Raw genomic sequence first — 7,847 nt, forward strand, 5'->3', positions numbered from 1 at the left:
TACTGCAGGGTGGTGTCCTTTATCCCTTGCTGTTCAACTTCTATATCTCGAAGCTCCCCCAACCACCAGTGAGAGTTTCCCTTGTCTCATACACTGACGACTGTACGATAATGGCGTCGGGCAATGACATCGATGGCCTGTGTTCCAAAGTGAACAATTACATCACCGACCTTTCTCGCTTTTTCACTGCGAGGAATCTTCAACTTTCCCCCACTAAATCCACGGCGACTCTCTTTACCACCTGGACAAAGGAGGTCAAACTGTCCCTTAAGGTAAAAGTCGACGACACACCAATTCCGACGGTAAACCACCCCAAAATCTTGAGTGTAACCTTTGACAGTTCGCTCTCCTTCTCAGCGCACACAACCGCAATTGCCACTTAAGTCCAAAACCGTTACAAGGTCCTCAAATCGCTTGCCGGCAGCACTTGGGGCAAAGACAAAGAACTGTTGCTATCGACATTTAAAGCAATTGGTCGGCCGGTCCTGAACTATGCTGCGCCTGTCTGGTCGCCTGGAACTAGTGACACGCAGTGGACAAGGGTACAGACATGCCAAAATACTGCCATTCGGACAGCGACCGGTTGCCTCCTGATGTCCCCGGTTCAACACCTACACAACGAGGCTCAAATACTCCCAGTAATGGAGCATAACAAACTACTCAGCAAGCAGTTCCTGCTGGGATGTTACCGCAGGTTTCACCCCTGCAGACACCTGCTCGAGCCTGAGCCGCCTTCCAGGCACGTCAGGAGACTTCTATTAGACTACGCAGACGAAATCGAGGATAAAACTGACCCCAATTTACTAGACCTGACAGTATTTAGACAGTCAATAAACGACATTCACAGGGAGACCGTCACCACCTTCTTAAGCTCCCGTCCTGTGAATGACGTAATCGGAGTCCATCCACCACCTACAGTAGATGAAGAGATCCAGCTTCCTCGTGAGACACGTGTAACATTGGCACAATTACGTTCTGGATATTGTGATATTGAAGGCACCCCGCACGACACTAACCACCTTTTCACATGCCCCTTAAAACCGACTCATCTAACACCCCTCTCCTTCTGGACCCATCCCGTCGAAACAGCATGTTTCCTGTGCCTACTCCTAGATGAGCTAGACGAAGATGACCGGTGATATGCCCGATACTGCTACTATTACTGTTAACAAACAAACAAACAAATCAAAGACCTTGCAAGAATTTTTTACTCCGATTTTTCATTGTCAAGTCATATCAATTATATTATCTCAAAACCATATTCGATCTTGGGCTTCGTTAGACGTAAGAGTTCAAAGTTCTCCGACCCGTGCGGAATTTAATTACTGTTTACCGCGTTTGTTCGATCAGGATTGGTATATGCTTCATTTATTTAGAGAGCTAGCACAAGAATATAAAGTTTTTACCCTTTGTTTCTTAAATATGCCCTAAGATCTCTTTTCTGTCCCATATCCCTCTTATAGCTTCCGCTTGTTAGTGATTGAATTAAAGTCGCTTGAGTGCAGAAGGACGATTCTAGCACTTTCTTTTGAGTTTAATTTATGATAATTCAAGATGACATTGATTGTGCGTTTCTGTTGCAACGCATTAACTTTCTTAGTCCGGCAAGCTCTTCATTGGTTTTTTGTACGGTTTTTTATAATAAATTACTGCTCTGCTTTATGTTGTCTTGAAGAAGATAAGCATAGCCTACCCCGGAAACTGTGTTTGTTATAGCTGTAGTTATTGGTGTATTATTTTTATTTGTGTTCAATGTCGGTTCTATATTAGGCAGAAGTGAAAATCTTAGGATTTTAAGTGCTTTATAAATTTAGCAAGTTGGCGGTATGGCTACCTCCACATAACGCGCATGTATCTTTCTTTATTTGGTTTTTGCATTTTTTATATATAAATGCATTTCACGACTTCTTGTACAGTAGTTTTTTATGTGTCCATATTTCTGGCATTTTGTGCACTGTGAAATGGTGCGCTTATGATGAGGTGCCTCAAAGATGACTATGCAGTTCATTAGCTTGTTTATACTGTAAATGTCTTTGTACTTATCACTTGCTAGTAGTGCGATGAAAAATAATGGTAGTCGTTTTTTTTTGTTGTTCCTTGTAAATATTTCATTAGTAATGTTAACTACTCTGTGGCTTTTTCGTTTACTTCTTTTTTTGGTTTCTTGCATATATAGTGAGACTACTTTAAATACTCTCTGACTTTTTGACCTATATGTGAACAATTGCATTCTTGTTCTTTTAGCATGTGGTGTAATTGGTTATACTAATATATATGTATGGTATATTTGCGAATTTTCAGCTAGAACACGAACTTCATTATTTGCTAAAATTTTTAGAGTGTAACTACTTCATTTAAAGCACTCTTCAACGTTTTTATGGGTTCTACACCTTGAACATATTTTGGCGGAGGCTTATTATTTTTTTCTTTATCGCCTTTTTTTACACTTTGTGACAGAGAATCTTTGGTGTCTCAAAGGGAAAGAATGTGCAACGAGATGGCAAATCGACAGAAATGAAGCCCTTTACCTCTTTTTTCCAATCCCCTTACATCGCCTTCACGTGGTGATACTGTTAACCTAGTGCGGAGATCAAGATGATGGATGCCCTGAGAACGAAAGACGTAAGGTGAGCACCCCCGAAAGGGGACTGGCCTTTAGGCTGACAACCTAATGTCAGTATAAAAAAAAACTTGTCTCGACACATTAACAACAGCCTCGGATAAGAAATGAACATTCAAAGGACTATGATTTGACACTTGGAACATGGTATGTATTAACTATGCTGCAACCTGGAAAAATGGCGGAAATTGCAGACGAACTAATGAGATATCAAACAAATATTTGTGTACTACAAGAAATAAGGTGGAAAGGTGATGGTGAAGTGAGAAAGAAAGCTTACTCGATTTTTTTTAGTGGTTCTGAAACTCAAGGCTTACGCGGAACAGGATTCTATGTAGACAGTAAATCCAGAAAAATCATATTGAATTTTTCTCCCGTGAACGATGGTATATGTTATTTAAGATTGCAAGGTAAATTTCAAAATATAACTATTATAAGTATATATGCACCTACAAACGATAGCACTGATGCTATAAAAGATAAATTCTATGACGACCTTGGTGACGTAACCAACAATATTTGCAAACACGACATTTTATTGATTGTAGGAGATTATAATGCAAAAGTAGGAAAGGAAAAAGGCATCATCGATAAAGTTGCGTCAAAATTCTCTATACACAATCACACAAATGACAATGGAATACGAATGTGTAACTTTGCGAGTGCCCTCGGGTTAGTTGTCAGTAGTACAGCCTTCAAGCACAAACGAATTCATCTTCAAACTTGGAAGATGCCGGGCCGCAACATGGCTAATCAGATCGATCATTTGCTTGCTGACAAAAGACATGCTACATCGGTCATAGCTGTGAGATCATATAGAGGCGCTTGCTGCGACACAGATCCCTATCTCGTGGTAGCTAAGTTACGACAACGAATTTCAATAGTAAATGACAACAAAGGCTATAAAAAATCAAAGTGGAATACAGATGAACTTATAAATAATGAAGATATGAAAGCAAAGTACAAAGATACGATTGAAAACATTTTATTTAATGAAAATAGTACAAATAATGACTCAACTTAATTAGATATTGAAGATCAATGGAATAAACTGAAAGCTGCAATCATAAAAACAGCAAAGAATACTATTGGAGAGAAGAGATCAGTAATGAACGAATGGTGTGATGAGGAATGCAGAGCAGCTATTTATGCGAAAAAGGAAGCTAGAATAAAATATATGGAAAGAAACACACGTACAAATAGATTATACTATATTATGAAAATAAAAGAAAAGAAGCTAAGAAAATAATGCGAAAAAAGAAAAAAACATACATGAAGCGGCAAATTGAACAAATTGAAAGCGATTTTAGAAACAAAAATGTCAGAGCTATGTATCAGAACATCAAAAAACTGACTAAAACATTTCAACCTCGAACAAATATATCACTGTGGAACAAATTCAGGTTAGCAAAAATTAGGTCCATTCTGAGAGTGGCGGGTGAAAATAGAGGCGAAATTAGAAGACCCGTATCGCGCCGTTTTTTTTATGTTAGTTCGAATTTTTTTTTAATCGGCCTTCGAAGTTCGAAATCGGAGCAAAATTGTTTATATGGTTTTTTGGCTATAACTCGTCGACTAATTGATATTTTTTCAATCTGTAAAAGCCAAATTATTGCTAGAGACCTGTGCAACAATTACAATTTTTGAAAAAATTGATTTCGAAAATTTTTGTGGTACTTATGAAACAATATACTGCAAAATCGGCATTTGACTGCAAACTTCGAAGGCATTAAAAAAAAAATCGAACTAACATAAAAAAAAAGGCGCGATACGGGTCTTCTAATTTCGCCTCTATTTTCACCCACCACTCTCAGAATGGACCTAATTTTTGCTAACCTGAATTTGTTCCACAGTGTATGCAAAGCAAAGGATGGTTCCATAATCAGCGAAAAACAACAGGTCATAGATAGATAGAAAGAAGATTTCAACGAACTACAAATTGAAAGCGATTTTAGAAACAAAAATGTCATCAAAAAACAGACTAAAACATTTCAACCTCGAACAAATATATGCAAAGCAAAGGATGGTTCCATAATCAGCGAAAAACAGCAAGTAATAGATAGATAGAAAGAAGATTTCAACGAACTACTTAACAAATAAAACTACGATAATACAAGTAAGGAGGAACAAGTAGTACATACGGCCGAAATCTATGTTGAAGAACCTAGCATTGACGAAGTAGTATTGGCTATAAGAAAACTTAAAAACCATAAAAGCTGTGGTGAAGGTGGAATACCCGCAGAACTTCTGAAATATGGTAGACATTAACTACATAAACAAATATTCACCTAAGTAAACCAAATATGGCATTCAAATGAAATACCCACTGGATGGGCATTAAGCATAATAGTACCTATACACAAAAAAGGACATAAAACTGAATGCCAAAATTACAGAGGCATATTTTTACTTAATACAGGTTATAAAGTATTTACTAACATTCTATTTGAAAGACTGAATATTTATGCTGAAGACATCCTAGACGATTACCAATGTGGTTTTAGAAACAACCGCTCAACGATTGATCAAGGTTTTACTGTCCATCAGATATTCGAAAAGTTTTACGAATATAAAATTGATATATTTTGCCTCTTTGTTGACTTCAAAAAGGCATTTGACAGTATAAATAGAAAACAAATAAAATATTGCTGTCAGAAAATTGGAATACCTCTGAAGTTAATTAATTTGATTCTCTGTACATTGCCGAACACAACAAGTAAGGTACTGGTGCAAGGAAGTCTATCAGACCCATTCGAAATCATATCCGGAGTAAAACAAGGAGACGCATTGTCATGTTTAGTATTCAATTTAATGCTACACACGACTGTTCAAGAAATAAACACGAATGGAACATTATTTAATAATGATTTTCAGATATGTGCCTACGCTGATGATATTCTTATTATGGCTAAAGACAGAAACACTCTTACACGCGTCTTTAAATTTATTGATAAAAATGCAAAAGCTCTGGGACTACATGTAAATACCGAGAAAACCAAATACATGATTCGGTCAGCCAACAACACGACACGCGATGACTTAAGTATGAACAACTTTGTTTTCGAAAATATCACAGAATTTGAATACTTGGGTTTTAAACTATCAGCAGATAAAGATTCGGCGGTAGCTATTAACGACAGAATGCAAGCTGCAAATAACGCCTATTATGTTAACCTAAAACTTTTTAAATCAAAAGATTTGTCCAGAGCACAGAAAATAAGAATGTAGAAAGCACTGATACGACCCGTCCTTACATATGGCGCAGAAATATGGACGCTGAAAACAAATGATATTCATCAGCTGATGTGCTTCGAAAGACGTATCATAAGGAAAATATATGGTCCGGTTGCAACAATAGATGGCAGCTACCGCATTCGCTACAACAATGAAATCGAAGAAATCGTTCAAAGACAAAATGTAATACGTTTTATCAAAGCCCAACGAATTAGATGGATTGAGCACGTACTGCGCATGCCGAAAGAGCGAAATGCTAGGAAAGCTTTCATTTTAACACCCATTGGAGAAAGAAAAAGAGGACGCCCACGAAAGCGATGGTTAGATGACGTCGAATCAGATCTTAAGCAAATGTCCGTACACAACTGGAGAGATGTAGCGATGGATAGAATAAAGTGGAGAAAAATTGTTGAAGCTGTGGTCCACCACGGATTGTGAAGCTAAGAAGAAGAAAACAGAGAATCTTTATTTTGCCCACTGTTTGCAGTTTTGTATCAACTACATCTAAAGCTGAGAATTTGTTTGTCGAAGCTGACTGGCGAAGAGGCAGACAAATAGGTTGTTGTTGTTGTTGTAGCAGTAACTTTGCTCTGTCAGTGTAGTGCAATCACCGGCCGTCTTCATCTAGCTCATCTACGGGTAGGCCCATGAAACTAGCTGTTTCGACAGGTTGGGTCCAGAGGGAGAGGGGTGTTAGATGAGTGGGTTTGATGGGGTATGTGAAAAGGTGGTTAGTGTCGTGCGGGGTGCCTTCACATGCCGGACATTTGTTCAGTATGTCGGGGTCGATTCTGGATAAATAGGTGGTGGTTGAACTTCGATAAAGGCATTCGGGGGTCGGAAGCTTAAGAAGATGGTATTGGTCTCCCGTTGAATGTCGTTTATGGCCAGTCAGTATACTGTCCGATCAAGTAGCTGTCTGTTTGTTTTGTTTTGGATCTCGTCCGCGTAATTGAGGAAATGCCTCCTGACATGCCTAGGAGGTGGCTCAGGCTCAAGCAGGTGTCTGCATGGGTGAAGCCTGCGGCAACACCCTAGCATAAATTGCTTGCTGAACAGTTTGTTATGCTCCTTCACAGGCAGCATGTCGGCCTCGACGTGTAGGTGTTGTATCGGGGACATCAAGAGATATGCTGTCGCGGTCCTTATTGCAGTGTTTTTGCAGGTCCTCTCGCGGGGGCGGAGAGTTATCGGACGATGGGACTCCCCTTGGTTGGCGGGTTTCCCAGGCTTCAGTAGTGGGACCACTCTCCCTAATTTCCACTTATTAGGAATGATGAGAGTGGCCATACACAAATTGAAGACCTTGGTGACGTATTCTACTTCCGATGGACCCAGCTTTTTCAGCATCAGCATGTTTAGTCCGCCACGGCTAATGGCTTTTGATGGTTTCATGTGGTTGATGGGATCTCCAGTTGCCGGATCTCCGAATTGAGATCTTTTATCCGAGGATCCCCGGGATCGGCCTGGCGTAGGAGATTACGCTCGTTTGCCAGAACAGCTGCTTCAGCTGAGAAATTGGCATACGTCCCTCCCGGATCCTTCCCGCGGGTATGAAGCGAGCCACAGCGGCTGTGATCACCTTGCGGAATGCGCGTGCGCCTGCGCGCACATCGGTGGGAATGGAAAGAGCGGCGAAGATGTCTTCCGTAAATTCCACGAATGTAGTCCAATGAGCTTTGTTAAAGTTGATATATGGCCGGTGATCCGCGGAAACAAAGTCGGCAGGTTTCTCGATCGAGATGATAATGGGCCAGTGGTCTGATGCAAGCGATAGCATAGGTCGCCAGGTTATGCTATTTATCAGACCTGCGCTAGCAATTGTGATATCAGGCGAGCTGCTGCAATTGCCCACTACCCTAGTGGGGCGTCGTTGTTGTTGTTGTAGCAGCATAAACATTCCCCATATTTACATACGGGGAATGCTGCTGAAGTGACACTCCTTGGCCGGATATAAATCGGGGTCATTTCGGCAACGTAGAACCGACTGTCA

The sequence above is a fragment of the Anastrepha ludens genome, chromosome X (genome assembly GCF_028408465.1).
Source record: "Anastrepha ludens isolate Willacy chromosome X, idAnaLude1.1, whole genome shotgun sequence".
NCBI lineage: Eukaryota > Metazoa > Arthropoda > Insecta > Diptera > Tephritidae > Anastrepha > Anastrepha ludens.